Genomic DNA, 16021 nt, shown 5'->3' on the forward strand with positions numbered 1-16021 from the left:
GAATATGACTCATCTACAACCATTCTTTGCCTTCTGTGGGCAAGCCAGTTCTGGATCCACAAAGCAATGTCCCCTTGGATCCCATGCCTCCTTACTTTCTCAATAAACCTTGCAATGGGGTACCTTATCAATTGCCTTGCTGAAATCCATATACACTACATCTACTGCTCTTCCTTCATCAAAGTGTTTAGTCACATCCTCAAAAAATTCAATCAGACTCCTAAGGCATGACCTGCCCTTGACAACACCATGCTGACTATTCCTAATCATATTATACCTCTCTAAATGTTCACAAATCCTGCCTCTCAGGATCTTCTCCATCAACTTACCTGCCACTGAGTTAAGACTCACTGGTCTATAATTTCCTGGGCTATCTCTACTCCCTTTCTTGGATAAAGGAACAACACCTGCAACCCTCCAATCCTCCAGGACGTCTCCCGTCCCCATTGATGATGCAATGATCATCGCTAGATGCTCAGCAATCTCCTCCCTTGCCTCCCACAGTAGCCTGGGGTACATCTCATCCGGTCCCGGCGACTTATCCAACTTGATGCTTTCCACAAGCTCCAGCACATCCTCTTTCTTAATATCTACATGCTCAAGCTTTTCAGTCTGCTGCAAGTCATTACGACAATCACTTGGGAGATCCTTTCCCATAGTGAATACTAAAGTAAAGTATTCATTAAGTACCTCTGCTATTTCCACCGGTTCCATACACACTTTCCCACTGTCACACCTGATAGGTCCTATTCTCTCACGTTTTATCCTCTTGTTCTTCACATACCTGTAGAATGCCTTTGGGTTTTCCTTAATCCTGCCCGCCAAGGCTTTCTCGTGGCCCCTTCTGGCTCTCCTAAATTCATTCTTAAGCTCCTTCCTCCTAGCCTAATAATCTTCTAGATCTCTAACATTACCTAGTTTTCTGAACCTTTCTAAAGCTCTTCTTTTCTTCTTGACTAGATTTACAACAATCTTTATGCACCACGGTTCTTGTACCCTACCATCCTTTCTGTGTCTCATTGGAATGTACCCACTCAGAACCCCACGCAAATATCCCCTTTACATTTGCCACATTTCTTCCATACGTTTCCCTGAGAACATCTGTTTCCAATTTATGCTTCCAAGTTCCTGCCTAATAGCCTCATATTTCCCCTTACTCCAATTAAGCGTTTCCCTAACGTCTGTTCCTATCCTTCTCCAACGCTATGGTAAAGGAGATAGAATTGTGATCACTATCTCCAGAATGCTCTCCCACTGAGACCTGACATCTGACCAGGTTCATTTCCCAATACCAGATCAAGTACAGCCTCTCCTCTTGTATGCTTATCTACATATTGTGTCAAGAAACTTTCCTGAACACACCTAACAAACTCCACCCCATCTAAACCCCTTGCTCTAGCGAGATACCAATTGATATTTGAGAAATTAAAATCTCCCATCATGACAATTCTGTTATTATTACACCTTTCCAGGATCTGTTTCCCTATCTGCTCCTCGATATCCCTGATACTATTGGGCGGCCTATAAAAAACACACAGTAAAATTATTGACCCCTTCCTATTCCTAACCTCCACCCACAGAGACTCCGTAGACAATCCCTCCATGGCGTCCACCTTTTCTGCAGCCGTGACATTATCTCTGATCAACAGTGCCATGCCCCCACCTCTTTTGCCTCCCTCCCTGTCCTTTCTGAAACGTCTAAAACCCGGCACTTGAAGTAACCATTCCTGTCCCTGAGCCATCCAAGTCTCTGTAAAGGCCACCGCATCATATCTCCAAGTACTGATCCATGCTCTAAACTCATCTGTTTTGTTCACAACACTCCTTGCGTTAAAATAGACACATCTCAAATCTTCGGTCTGAGTGCGTCCCTTCTCTATCACCTGCCTATCCTCCCTCTCGCACTGTCTACAAGCTTTCTCTATTTGTGAGCCAAGCTCCTCTTCCCCAGTCTCTTCAGTTCGGTTCCCACCCCCCCAACAATTCTAGTTTAAACTCTCCCCAGTAGCCTTAGCAAACCTCCCCAGTAGGATATTGGTCTCCCTGGGATTCAAGTGCAACCCAACCTTTTTGTACAGGACACACCTGCCCCAAAAGAGGTCCCAATGATCCAGAAATCTGAATCGCTGCCCCCTGCTCCAATTCCTCAGCCACGCATTTATCCTCCACCTCACTCTGTTCCTATTCTCACTGTCATGTGGCACAGGCAGTAATCCCGTGATTACTATCTTTGCAGTTCTGCTTCTCAACTTCCTTCCTAACTCCCTGTACTCTTTTTTCAGGACCTCTTCCCTTTTCCTACCTATGTCATTCGTACCAATATGTACCATGACCTCTAGCTGTTCTCTCTCCCACCACAGGATATCTTGGATGCGATCCGAAACATCCTGGACCCTGGCACCTGGGAGGGAGGCAAACTACCATCCACGTTTCATTCCTGCGTCCACAGAATCGCCTGTCTGACCCCCTAACTATAGAGTCCCCTATCACTGCTGCCTTCCTCTTCCTTTCCCTACCCTCTGAGCCACAGGACCAGATTCTGTGCCAGAGGCGCGGCCACTGCTGCTTCCCCCAGGTAGGCTGTATCCCCCCCAACAGTACTCAAACAGGATTACTTATTGTCAAGGGATACAGCCACAGGGGTACTCTCTAGTACCTGACTCTTCCCCTTCCCCCTCCTGACTGTGAGTCGCTTGTCTGTCTCCTGTGGCCCCTGTGTGACCACCTACCTATAGCTCCTCTCTATCAACTCCTCACTCTCCCTGACCAGGCGAACGTCATCGAGCTGCAGCTCCAGTTCCCTAACGCGGTCCCTTAGGAGCTGCAGTTCAGTTCAGTTTCAGTTTCAGTTTATTGTCATTTAGAAACCACAAATGCAATGCAGTTAAAAAATGAGACAACGTTCTCCAGAATGATATCACAAAAGCATATGACAAAACAGACTACACCAGAAAATTCACATAACATTTGGCAATCCCCAAATCCAGAGTCCGGAGAGGCTGCTGCATATTCATATCACGCTACCATCTTAGCGTGTTCCCCGGAAAGGAGCTCCAAATCCACCAGACAAAACAAGACTACCCAGACACACCAAGTCAGGAGACCAACTGTACCACCCAACAAACCAAAAACTGAAGCTACAAGACCTACACTATAGCTACATATAGTTATAGTTAACATATAGTTACAACAGTGCAGATAATACCATAATTGATAAAAAACAGACCATGGGCCCAGTAAAAATAGTCCAAAGATGCTAAAAGACTATAAATTCGAAAGAAACCACCATACAGTTTCCACAAGTCCTCAGGGTCCTGATAGACTCGTCATCCCACGCAGGCGGCAGAAGGGAATACCCCCACTATGGACTTCCAAGGCGCTGCCCGACTCAGCCTCACAGACGCAGCACTCATTGAAAGCTCCCCGATTGCAGTGGACTCTGAATCCGTCGAACCTCCGAGCCTCCGACCATCCCCTCTGGCACAGCCTCTCTGAGCACTATCCTCTGCCGAGCGCACTACGACGCCCCTGCCAACGGCCACTGGCAACGCGACCCCAAGGACTGGGGGCCTGTTCTTCCCAACAGAGACCCGGACCTCACAGCAGCAGCAGCAATGAAGAAGGCCTTCCTGGAGATTTCCAGGTGTTCCTCCATGCTCCCACGTCCGTTTTTCATCAGATCAGGATTGTGCACGGCACCCCGCTTAACAAATAACAGATATCAACTCTGGAGAGGCTGCCGCAAACTGCGTCGTGCCGCCATCTTGTTTCTCATCTTGCTCGACACACCTGGTGCAGATATGGCTGTCCAGGAGGCTGGGAGTCTCCAGGACCCCCCACATCTGACACCGAGCACAGAAAACCTCAAACATATACTTCCTCCTTTCTGCAAATAACACCGGTAAACCTACCTCACCTCACCCCGTTACCACCTAAGCCCGGTGAGCCAAAGCTCTATCACTCTGCTGCCTCTCACACCGCTGCCCGCTCCAAACGCTGCCCACTGGATATGATCCTGAGGCTCCTGTACCTTCCTCCCGATGCCATCAGTGAGACAAGAAATCTTTGGTGTCATCTCCTTTCTAATTATAGGTTAGGATGTTGTGCAGGAGCCCGAAGGGAGCACTTGAAACATTAGTCTTTGTTTCATAAAACATAGAACAGTACCACAGAGGAACAGACTCTTTGACCCATAATGCTATGCCAAACTAATTAAACTAACAACACTAATCACTTCTGTCTGCACATAGTCCATATCACTTCATTCTCTGCAGAGCCACATGCGTATCCACAGGTATCTGAAATGACTCCATCTTATTATGAAAGTGGAGGTTGATAGGATCATGATTAATCAGAGTGTCAAAGGTTATGGGGAGAAAGCAGGAGAATGGAGTTGAGAGGGATATTAAACCAGACTTAAGTGAAATGCGGAGCAGACCCAATGGGCCAAATGGCCGAATTTTGCTCCAATTCGTAATGGTCTTATCAAATCTGCAAGGAAGGAGGTTGGGTCAGGAGATGCTGAGGACAAAGGCCTGCAAGGCTGTGATCAGCGGGGCGTCGGAGTTCAGGTTCAAAAATGAAGGCCAGTGATCCCATTGGGATTGTGGGATAGGAAGGGTTTTGCTTTGCTGTTGTTGTATTTGCATTGTTGTATAGATAGAGTAGAGGAACAGTACATGGTTGAAGTGTCTCACAACAGAGGGCCTACATTTAAGGTAAGGGGAGGCAATTTTAAAGCAAAAATTACAGGTGTACCTAATAAATTGGCCAATGAATGCAGGCTCAACTAATAAATCCAAGACTCTTTCCGAACAGAGAGAAAGGAAGAATTTCATCTGTTTAATTAGCAGGGCTTGGTGTGTGATCCTTAAATATCATACCAGACATTTCAGCACCTTAGCTGGTGAAAGTGTCGCAAGTATTATGTGTATGGGTCACAATTAACAAGCAACGTGACAGGATTCCACCTCAGTGTTACCTACCGGCCTTCTGGAGAGTGTTATTTGTTAAACCTCATAGTTCAAGCAACATGAAGACTGCTGTTAACTGCTTCATTTGATCAGTTGCTATCTAATTTACTTATTATTTTATTTATTTAGTGATCCTGGTATAACAGGCCCCTCCAGTCCACTGAGACACACCACCTATTTAACCCGAGCCTAATCACAGGACAATTTACAGTGACCAATTAACTTACTAACTGGAACATCTTTGGACTGTGGGAGGAAACCAGAGCACCCGGAGGAAATCCATATGGTCACGGAGAGAATGTACAAACTCCTTACAGACAGCATCCAAATTGAACTCTGAACCCCGACACCCTGAGCGGTAATAGTGTGACACTAAACACTATGCTACTGTGGCACCTTTTTAATTGACTACCAATCAAATGACTTGTGCAGCTGTTTTCCAGAGCATTAAGTGAAGGATATATAAATGTCATGATAGATATCAGATCAAAGATCTTTTAGGATAGACCATAGATTAGATTAGAATAGATTTTTAGTTGCTTGCATCGAAACATCCAGTGAAATGTGTCATTGTGTTAACAACCAACACAGTCTGAGGACGTACTGGGAGCAGCTCCACAGCATCCCCACAATGTTCAGCAGAACAACGTGCAGACAATGTACAACAATACAAACACAACAACATCGAGGAAAGACTACACAGTCACGTGGACGTTAGCGAGTTAGACTGGCGGGAAGAGTATACAAGGTGATCGTTCTTTCTTAGGCGGTTTGATCAAGGAACGTCTGCGAAGGCACGTGGACGTCAGCGAGTTAGACAGGCGGGAAGAGCTTAAAAAGAAGACAGCTTTATAGAGCAGGCGTACCCTACTATCCTTTCCCTGTCTCATTGGAACATACCTATGTAGAACCCCACACAAATATCCCCTGAACATTTGCCACATTTCTTCCATACATTTCCCTGACAACATCTGTTTCCAATTTATTCTTCCAAGTTCCTGCCTGATAGCCTCATATTTCTCCATACTCCAGTTAAACATTTCGCTAACTTATCTGTTCATATCCCTCTCCAATGCTATGGTAAAGGAGATAGAATTGTGAACTCAGCCTTTTCTCCTTGGAGTGTCAGAGGATGAGAGGTGACTTGATAGATGTTGAGTGGCATTGATCAAGTGGATAGTCAAAGGTTTTTTTCCCAGGGCTAAAATGACTAACACAAGAAGGCCCAGTTTTAGGTGCTTGGAAGTAGGTACAGAGGAGATGTCAGGGATAAGTTTTTTATGCAGAGACTGGTGAGTGTGTGGAATGGGCTGCAGGCAATGGTGGTGGAAGCGGATACGATAGAGTCTTTTAAGAAACTCCTGGATAGGTACATGGAACTTAGACAAACAGAGGGCTATGGGTAACCCTAGGTAATTTCTAAAGTAAGTACATGTTCGGCACAGCACAGGTGGGTTAGTGGGTGAAGGTATTTTTGAATCTGGTGGTCCTGGTGTGAATACAACTCTCTGATCTGAGTTGGACAAACAGTCCATGAGCAAGGTGGGTGGGATCCTTCATAATGTTACTGATCTTTTTCTGGAGCCTTTCTGTTTAAATGTGTGGTATGTTCTATAGATGTGTGGTGGAGAGTATATTGACTGGCTGCATCACAGCCTAGCATGGAAATACCAATGCCCTTGAATGGAAAACCCTGCAAAAGTAATGGATATGGCCTGTCTATCATGGGTAAAGACATCCCCACCATTGAACACATCTACACAGAGTGCTGTCACAGGAAAGCAGCATCCATCGTCAGGGACTTCAACATCCAGGCCATGCTCTCTACTCAATGCTGCTATCAGGAAGAAAGTACAGGAGCCTCAGGACCCACACCACCTGGTTCAGGAACAGTTATTACCCCTCAGACATTAGGCTCTTGAACCAAAGGGGATAACATAACTCAACTTCACTTGCCCCTTCATTGAAATGTTCCCACAACCAACACTCAGTTTCAAAGACTCTTCATCTTGTATTCTCAATGTGTATTGCTTATTATTATTATTATTATTATTATTATTATTATTATTATTATTATTATTATTATTATTATTATTATTATTATTATTATTATTATTATTTTCTGGTATTTGCACAGTTTTTTTTCTCTTTTGCACATTGCAAATGGACTGCTTGCCTCCATTTTGTTGTGTGCAATCTTTGCCAATTCAATTGTGTTTCGTTATAATTACTGTGACTGTGCACAAAAATGAATCTTAGCATAGTGTATGGTGGCATATATGTACTTTGCCAGTAAAATTACTTTGCACTTTGTACTTCATGTTTTGGATATGTTCTTTATGTTGTGAGTGTTCCCTTTGAGCAGTGGTTAAAGGCCCACCACACATCAAGTGACATTGTGATTACCCCACTGAGTGCAGATGTCAACAAAGATCAGGACTTAGCAACTTAACTCCTCAAACTTGACTTGTCATTGAGTTAACTTAAAGCCACTCAGCTTGTAGCCTTAGCACAGTGCTCACAACAGTCCCAGTTACCCTGGTATAGAATATAAAAGCAAGGATGTAATGCTGAGGCTTTATAAGGCATTGATCAGACTGCTGCTCGAGTAGTTGTGAGTATTGTCAGCAGTTTTGGGTCCATATCTAAGACTGGATGTGCTGGTATGGGAAAGGGTCCAGAGGAGGTTCATGAGAATGATCCTGGGAATGAAAGGTAGTTCTGGGCCTGTAATCACTGGAGGGAGGGGTGGATTTAATTCAAACTTATTGAATGTTGAAAGGCCTAGACAGAGAGTATGTTTCCTATGGTGGAGGAATCTAGGACCAGACGGCACTGCCTCAGAATAGAATAGAATGTCCCTTTTGAATAGAGATGAGGAGGAAGTTCTTTAGCCAGACGGTGTGAATCTGTGGAATTCTTTGCACAGAAGGCTGCGAAGGCCAAGTCATTGTGTGTATTTATGATAAGCCTTTGGTTAGTCAGGGTGGCAAAAGTTACGAGGAGAAGACAGGAGAATGGATTTGAGAGAGATAATAAATCAGGCATGATGGAATGAAGGAGCAGACTCAATGGGCTGAAAGGCCTAATTCTGTCCCATATCTTTTGGTCTTATGTTCTTATGCACCTGCCTTCCTACTCTTTAAGATATTCAAAGGCTCTGCATTAAACACCCTACCTCCTTAGAAGTACTTCAATCATTGTGGTTCAATCAAGGGTTTTAAAAGTTGCAACAGAAATACAAATAGAATACTTTTTCTCTTGGATTTGATTTGCCTGTCACACTGCATCTTACATCCTCAAAAGTCTTCTCACCCCATCGCCATGACAACACCGAGCTGCTCTACCTCATTAGCTAGGGAAGTGACCCTCAAGTCATACCGATCAAGCACTTGAAATCCAACCAACTCAGGTATCTTTGGCGTCTAAGTAAGGAAGGAATAACTATTGAGAGCTGTGAAGGGAACATACTCAGATTACCACATACAGTTTATGTCATCGTCTTACCCAACCAGCATACAGTGCCTATAAGAAGTATTCACCACCCCTTTGGAAGTTTTTATGTTTTATTGTTTTACAACACTGAATCACAGTGGATTTAATTTGGCTTTTTTTGATACTAATCAACAGAAAAAATCTCTTTTGTGTCGAAGTGAAAACAGACCTCTACAGAGTGATATAAACTGATTCTAAATATAAAACACAAAACAATTGATTGCACAAGTGTTCAGTACACTCCCTTCAAGTCAGAATTTAGTAGATGCACCTTTGGCAGCCGTTACAGTCTTGAGTCTGTGTAGATAGGTTTCTATCAGCTTTGCAAATCTGGACTCTGCTAGTTTTCCCCAATCTTCTTTACAAAGCTATCAATAGAAACCCCTTGACTGCACACAGGTCTCCAAAAACAGATCTCCATTTAACTAATTATGTGACTTCTAAAACCAATTGGTTGCACTGGCAATGATTTGGTGTGTCATATTATAGGGGGACGAATACTTATGCAGTCAATTGTTTTGTGTTTTATATTTGTAATTAATTTTATCACGTTGTAGAGATCTATTTTCACTTTGACATGAAAGAGTCTTTTTCTCTAGATCAGTATTAAAAAAGCCAAATTAAATCCACTGTGATTCAATGTTCTGAATCAATACAACTTGAAATCTTCCAGGAGTGAATATTTTTTATAGGCAGTTTACATAGAACATAGTACAGCATAGGAACACAATCTTGCACCAAACCAAATTACTAATTAAATGGCCAATTAAATTAAGCCCTTATGAGTGCACAATGTCCATATCCCTCCATTTGCTCACATTCATGTTCCTATCTAAATGTCCCTAATGTATCTGCCTCTACCACCACCCCTCAGGTCTTCTGCTACTGTACCCCTTCCACTTGTAGGTTTGATGTGTTGTGCATTCAGAGATGCTCTTCTGCACACCACTGTTGTGAGTTTTTTGAGCTACTGCCACCTTCCTGTCAGCTTGAACCAGTCTGGCCATTCTCCTCCAACCTCTCTCATTAACAATGCATTCTCAACCACTGAATTGCAGCACACTGGATGTTTCTTGTTTTATTGTATCATTCTCTGTAAACCCCCGAGGCTGTTGTCCATGAAAATCCCAGGAGATCAACAGTTACTCAAACCATCTTGTCTGGCACCAACAATCATTCCTCAGACAAAGTCATTTAGATCACATTTCTTCCCCATTCTGATGCTTGGCATGAACAACAACAGAACCTCTTGACCACGTCTGCATGCTTTTATGTGTTGAGTTGCTGCCACGTGATTGGCTGATTAAATGAGCAGGTGTACAAGTATTACTAAAGAAGTGGCTACTGAGAGTACATTCCTCACAGCTACCATCAGGCAGGAGGTACAGAAGCCTGAAGATCCACACCATGAAGCCCAAGAACTGCTCCCCTTCAATCTACCAACTCAATCCTAATTATTACAGCTTAACTAATGTCATCCAGTCATAGAACAGAGACAGGCCCATCAGCCCATCTAATCTGTGCCATGCTATTATGCTGACCAAACCCTTCGACCTACAGCTGGACCATAGCCCTCCTACCCCACTCATCCATGTTACTATCCAAATTTCTCTTAGATATTGAAATCGAGCATGTATCCATCACTTCTGCAGGCAACTCATTCCATGCTCTGAGTGAAGAACTTCCTCCTCATGTTCCAGTCAAATATTTCACCTTTCACCCTGAACCCATGATCTAGTCTCACCCAACCTCAGTGGAAGAGTCTGCTTGCATTTACTCTATCTATACCCCTCATAATTTTGTATACCTCTATCAAATCTCCCCTCATTTTCCTACGCTACAGGGAATAATTCCCTAACCGATTCAACCTCTTCCTACAACTCAGGTCCTCAATCTCTGGCAGCACTATGACTGAAGATATTTTAATGTTTTAACTGTTCTAATTGGGTTTTGCTTTTAATACTTTTTATTAAATATAAAATAAAGTTTTAAAAAACAATTCATCCCTTTGTAATATTTCCCCTCCCAGGTTAAAGCTTGTCCCTCTAGTACTTTCCGCCCTGGGGAAGAAATTTCAGCTGTCTACCTTTTATATTATCTCCATTTCATAAACTTTTCAGATCTGTCCTCAGCCTCCATGGAAACAATAAAACGGATCCAAAACAGAGGCCAAGCCTCTACATCCTTTCGATAATGGAGGTGACCAGAATTGTACACTGTGCAACATAGCCAATCTGCCTAAAAGATTTGGAAGGTAAGCCAGAGCTGTTTTATTTTTAAACTAATCACTTCTTTTTGACCAACGTTCCTTGCAAATAATCTAATTTACGTGTGTAATGAGTTTACTCCACCAATGAGCAATATAAATTCAAACAAAGGTGTGACTAATGAATTCTTGCCTACGCTTATTGTGTACAGAAGGATAGGTTTCAGCTTCTTAATTAAGAGAAGAGTGAACCCCATGTCATCCTTAAAGATCGTCTCATTTTTGGGCCTCTTAATTTGATTAGAAATGTGTTCAAAATATAAGTTCTGCCTTGAGGTTAGAATTGAGTGACAATTCTTTTCTATCTAATATTATCTGACTTATGCCCTGCAGGAATTAAGCAAAAAGTGGTGTTTCTATCCTAATATTGAAGTCGATAACTGACAGCAGCACTAGACGTTTTCTGGAGCGACTGGCAGGGATTGAGTGGGAAGAAGTGCAGGAATACAGAACAAAAAGTCATGGTTTTAAAAGTAGTATTAAACAGTCAGAAATACTGACTATGGGATAGAGCTGTTCACCAATTAGTAACCAGATATGTACGGTTCTGGTCACCTCTTGAAAGGAAGGGTGTGGATGTCGTTGGAAAGGGTGGAGAAGAGATTCACCCATGATGCTGTCTTGATTAGAACATAGAACTTACAACACAGAAATTAGAATGTAGAACACAGAACACAGAATACAGAATTCTATTAGTTAGGGAAAGTGAAGCAGTGATGGACAGAAGCTACAGGGAGGTAGTCACCCCAAGGCTACAGGAGACAGATAAATGGGTGACTGTCAGGAGAGGAAAGGGAGAACATCAGATAGTGGAGAGCACCCCTGTGGCCATCCCCCCCAACAGTAAGTGCTTCATTTTGAGTACTGCTGGGGGGGATGACCCACCTGGGGAAAGCAGTGCCTCTGGTACTGAGTCTGGCCCTGTGGCTCAGAAGGGTAGGGAACTGAAGAGGATGGCAGCAGATATAGGGATTCTATTGTTAGGGAGATAGTTAGGTGATTCTGTAGACATGAAAAGAAACTACCAATGGTAGTTTGCCTCCCAGGGTCCAAGATGTTTCTGGACGCATCCACAATATCCGGAAAAAGGAGGGTGTGCAGCCAAAAGTCGTGGCTCATATTGGTACCAATGACATAGGAAGAAAAAGGGAGGAGGTCCCATAAAGAAATAATATAGGGAGTTAGGAAGTAAGCTGAAAAGCAGGTCCTCAAAAGTAGGAATATCAGGATTATTGCCTGTGCCACGTGATGTTGTGGGCATCACTGAGTAGTGGCCATAGTTGGGAGCTTAACATCAAAGGATATACTTTGTATTGAAAGGACAGGCAAAAAGCATAGGTCGTGTTGTTGCTCTGTTTGTAACAGATGGAAAGAAAGAAGTGACATAGGGTCAGAGAATGTTGAAACTTTGTGGGTGGAGTTCAGAAATTGGAAGGGTAAAAAAACCATTATGGGAATCATTTAGAGGCCTCCAAATAGTAGCCAAGATATGGGGTTGAGATCACAAAGGAAGCAGGAAATGGCATGTAGTAAGGGTATTGTCACAATTGTAATGGGGGACTTTGATATGCAAGAGGATTGGGAAAATCATGTTGGCGTTGGAACGCAAGAGAGGGAATTTGTTGAATGCCTACAAGATGGCTTTTTTGAGCAGCTTGTGCTTGAGCCTACTGAGGGAAAGGCCATCTTAGACTGGGTGATGTGTAATAACTCAAATCTTATTAGGGAACTTAACATAAAGGAGCCCTTAAGAGGCAATGATCATAATATTATTGAATTCATACTGCAATTTGAAAGGGAGAAGCATAGGTCACATGTATAACTATCGCATTGGAATAAAGGGAATTACAGAGTCATGAAAGAGGAACTTACCCAGGTGGATTGGTGGAGGATACTGGTGGGGGTGACGTCAGAGCAGAGATGGCTAAAGCTTCTGGGAATAGTTTACAAGGCGCAGGATAGATATGTCCCACGGAGGAAGTAGTTGTCAAATGTCAGGGGTAGGCAACTGCGGCTGACAAAGGAAGTAAAGGACTGCATAAAAGCCATGGAAAGGGCATATAAGATAGCAAAAGTGAGAGGGAAGTTGGATGATTGGGAAGTTTTTAAAATCCAACAGAAGGCAACTAAAAAGATATAAGAAGGGAAAAGATGAAATATGAGGGCAAACTAGCCAATAATATAAAGCAGATACTAAAAATATTTTCATTTATGTAAAGGGTAAAAAGGAGTTGAGAGTTGATATTGAACCACTGGAAAATGATGCTGATGAGGTAGTAATGGAGGACAAAGAAATGGCAGATGAACTTAATGAGTACTTTCCATCTGCCTTCACTGTGGAAGATACTAGCAGTGTGCTAGAGGTCTGTGAGTGTCAGGGAGCAGGAGTGAGTGCCATTGCTATTGCAAAGGAAAAAGTGCTAGGCAAACTGAAAAGTCTTAAGGTGGATAAGTCACCTGGACCAGATGGACTACATCCCAGAGTCCTGAGAGAGGCTGCTGAAGATTGGTCATGATATTTCAAGAATTACTGGATACTGGCATGGTCCTGAAGGACTGAAAAATTGCAAATGTCACTCCACTCTTTAAGAAGGGAAGAAGGCAAAAGAAAGGAAATTATAGGCAAGTTAACCTAACCTCAGTGGCTGGGAACATGTCGGTGTCTATTAGTTAAGGATGAGGTTTCGGGGTACTTGGAGACTAATGATAAAATGAGTTAAAGTCAGCATGGTTCCTGTCAAGGAAAACCTTGCCTGACAAATCTGTTAGAATTCTTCAAGGAAGTAATGAGCAGGTTGGACAAAGAAGAGGCAGCAGATGTAATTTACTTGGATTTTAAGAAGGTGTTTGAAAAGGTGCCACACATGAGGTTGCTTAACAAGATAAAATCTTATGGCATCACAGGAAAGATACTGGCATGGATAGCGGAATGGCTGATGGATAGGAGGCAGCGAGTGGGAATAAAAGTGGCCTTTTTCTGGTTGGCTGCCAGTGACTAGTGGTGTTCCTCAGGGGTCAATATTGGGACTACTACTTTTCATATTGCTTGTCAGTGATTCAGATCATGGAATTGACTTTGTGGCAAAGTTTGCAGATGATATGAAGATATGTGGAGGGTAGGTAGTGCTGAGGAAGCAATGTGCATGCAGCAGGACTTAGACAAATTGGAAGAATCGGCAAAACAGTGGCAGATAGAAAACAATGCTGGGAAATGTATGATAATGCATTTTGGTAAAAGGAACAATTGTGCAGTCTATTATCTAAATGGGGAGAAGGTTCAAACATTCAGAGGTGCAGAGAGACTTAGGAGTCCTCGTTATGATGCCCAGAAGGTTAATTTACAGGTTGAGTCTGTGGTAAGGAAAACAAATGTAATGTTGGCATTTATTTCAAGGAGAGTAGAATATAAAAGCAAGGAGATAATGCTAAGGCTTTATTAGACACCAGTCAGCCATATCTGGAGTATTGTCAACAGTTTTGGGCCCTGTATCACGGCAAGGATGTGTTGTCATTGAATATAGTCCAGAGGAGGTTCACAAGGAATGAAGGGTTTAACATATGAGGAGTGTTTGGCAGCTTTGGGCCTGTACTTACTGGAATTTAGAAGAATAGGGTGGATGTGGAGGGAATGTTTTCTATGGTGGGGTATCCAAAACTAGAGGGTAAAACCTCAAAACTGAGGGGCAACCTTTTAGAACAGAGATAAGGAGGAGTTTTTTTAGTCAGAGAGTAGTGAAACTGTGGAATGCCCTGCCACTGACTGTGGTGGAGGCCAGTCTGTGGGTATATTTAAGGTGGAAGTTGATAGTTTCCTGATCGGTCAGGGAATCAAAGGATATGGCAAGAGGGCAGGTATATGGGGTTGGGTGGGATCTGGGATCAGCCATGATGGAATGGTGGAGCAGATTCAATGGGCTGAATGGCCTAATTCTGCTCTTATGTCTTATGGTCTCATGAACAATGAAAGACAACACCAACTTGTGCATTTCACACCAACCAGTACAGAAGACAGACTGTGCAAATGCAAAAAGAAAAAAAAATAATGAAAATAAATAAATAAGAAATAAATATCTAGAACAGAAGATGAAGAATCCTTGAAAGTGAGTCCATAGGTTGTGGGAAAATTTCATTGATGGAGCAAAGGAATTTGAGTGAAGTTATCCCCTTTGGTTCTAGAGCAGGCATGGGCAAACTACGGCCCGGGGGCCATATGCGGCCCGTTAAGCTTTTTAATCCAGCCCGCAGAACTTGATGAAATTATATTAATAAACCTTGTTAACGTTTTTTCCCCGCAGTTCTGGCGTTTTCACCACAACAAAACTAAATCCAGACCTTGATGCGCTGGCTAAAAAGGGAGACCAACAACACTGTTCCCACTGAAATTAAAAATAAGTTTCTTCGTTGTGTTATGTAAAAAATGCATTTGAAAATATTTTTTTCAATAAGCCTTACATGTTACATGTCATTTCTGTTAAGTGATGGACATGAGTAGTGCGCAGGTGCACGTACGTTCTCAAAATAAAAAATGCACTCCAGATCAAATAACGCGCTCCGCATACTGGCGCGCTGTCACTGTTCTGTCCTTGTGCTGGTCGTTGTTGAGTTTTGGCACAGGGGACAATTGAATAAGAAGGAGCAGGACAAGTAGACCTGCATCTCCTACCGTTTTTGAAATAAAGACAGTCAGGAGGAGAGTGATGATGATAATATCTTGAAGGATAACAGAATTTTCAGTGCTTTAAAATACCGTAATAACTGTTACTATTAAAAAAAAGCTGTATTTTATTCATTTAATTTTCAGTGTTTTAAAAGTCATTTCAATAAATAGCTAAATACCATGGGACTTCAAAGACAGATATTTTGTTGTAATGCATTTGTTCATTTTCAATTGAAATTAAAGCACATGTTTTCTACATATCCCATGATATTTTATTTTCTCTTATGAGGTGTATTACCAAAACACTCCATCCATCTGCTCCTGGTCCCTGTCAAATTTTAGAACCCTTTGTGGCCCACAAGTCAAAAAGTTTGCCTACCCCTGTTCTAGAGCCTGATGGCTGAGGTGTAATAACTATTTCTGCTAATTCTAATTCTGCTCCTATGTCTTATGGTGTTATGATCTTGAAATGTATAACATAGAACATAGAGCAGAGAACTTGGAACTCAGAACCTACAACACATAACTTACAACCTGGACCCTAGAACATAGAAGATGGAACATAGAACAGTACAGCACAATACATGCCCTGGAGCTCACGATGTTCTGCTGAACTTTTAACTCTTTAAC

General features: G+C 42.6%; 1 long non-coding RNA gene across 1 annotated transcript in view; it reads left to right on the plus strand.

Moving 5' to 3' along the window:
* Positions 1-15681, plus strand: part of LOC140728780 (uncharacterized) — an 89529-nt gene extending 73848 nt beyond the window's left edge. Inside the window, exons 2-3 of the long non-coding RNA XR_012099185.1 lie at positions 10589-10722; positions 15030-15681. This is a non-coding gene — a long non-coding RNA (uncharacterized lncRNA). The remainder of the gene's footprint in view (positions 1-10588; positions 10723-15029) is intronic.
* The last annotated feature ends 340 nt before the right edge of the window (positions 15682-16021 follow it).

This window comes from Hemitrygon akajei, chromosome 6 (assembly GCF_048418815.1).
Source record: "Hemitrygon akajei chromosome 6, sHemAka1.3, whole genome shotgun sequence".
Taxonomy (NCBI): Eukaryota; Metazoa; Chordata; class Chondrichthyes; order Myliobatiformes; family Dasyatidae; genus Hemitrygon; species Hemitrygon akajei.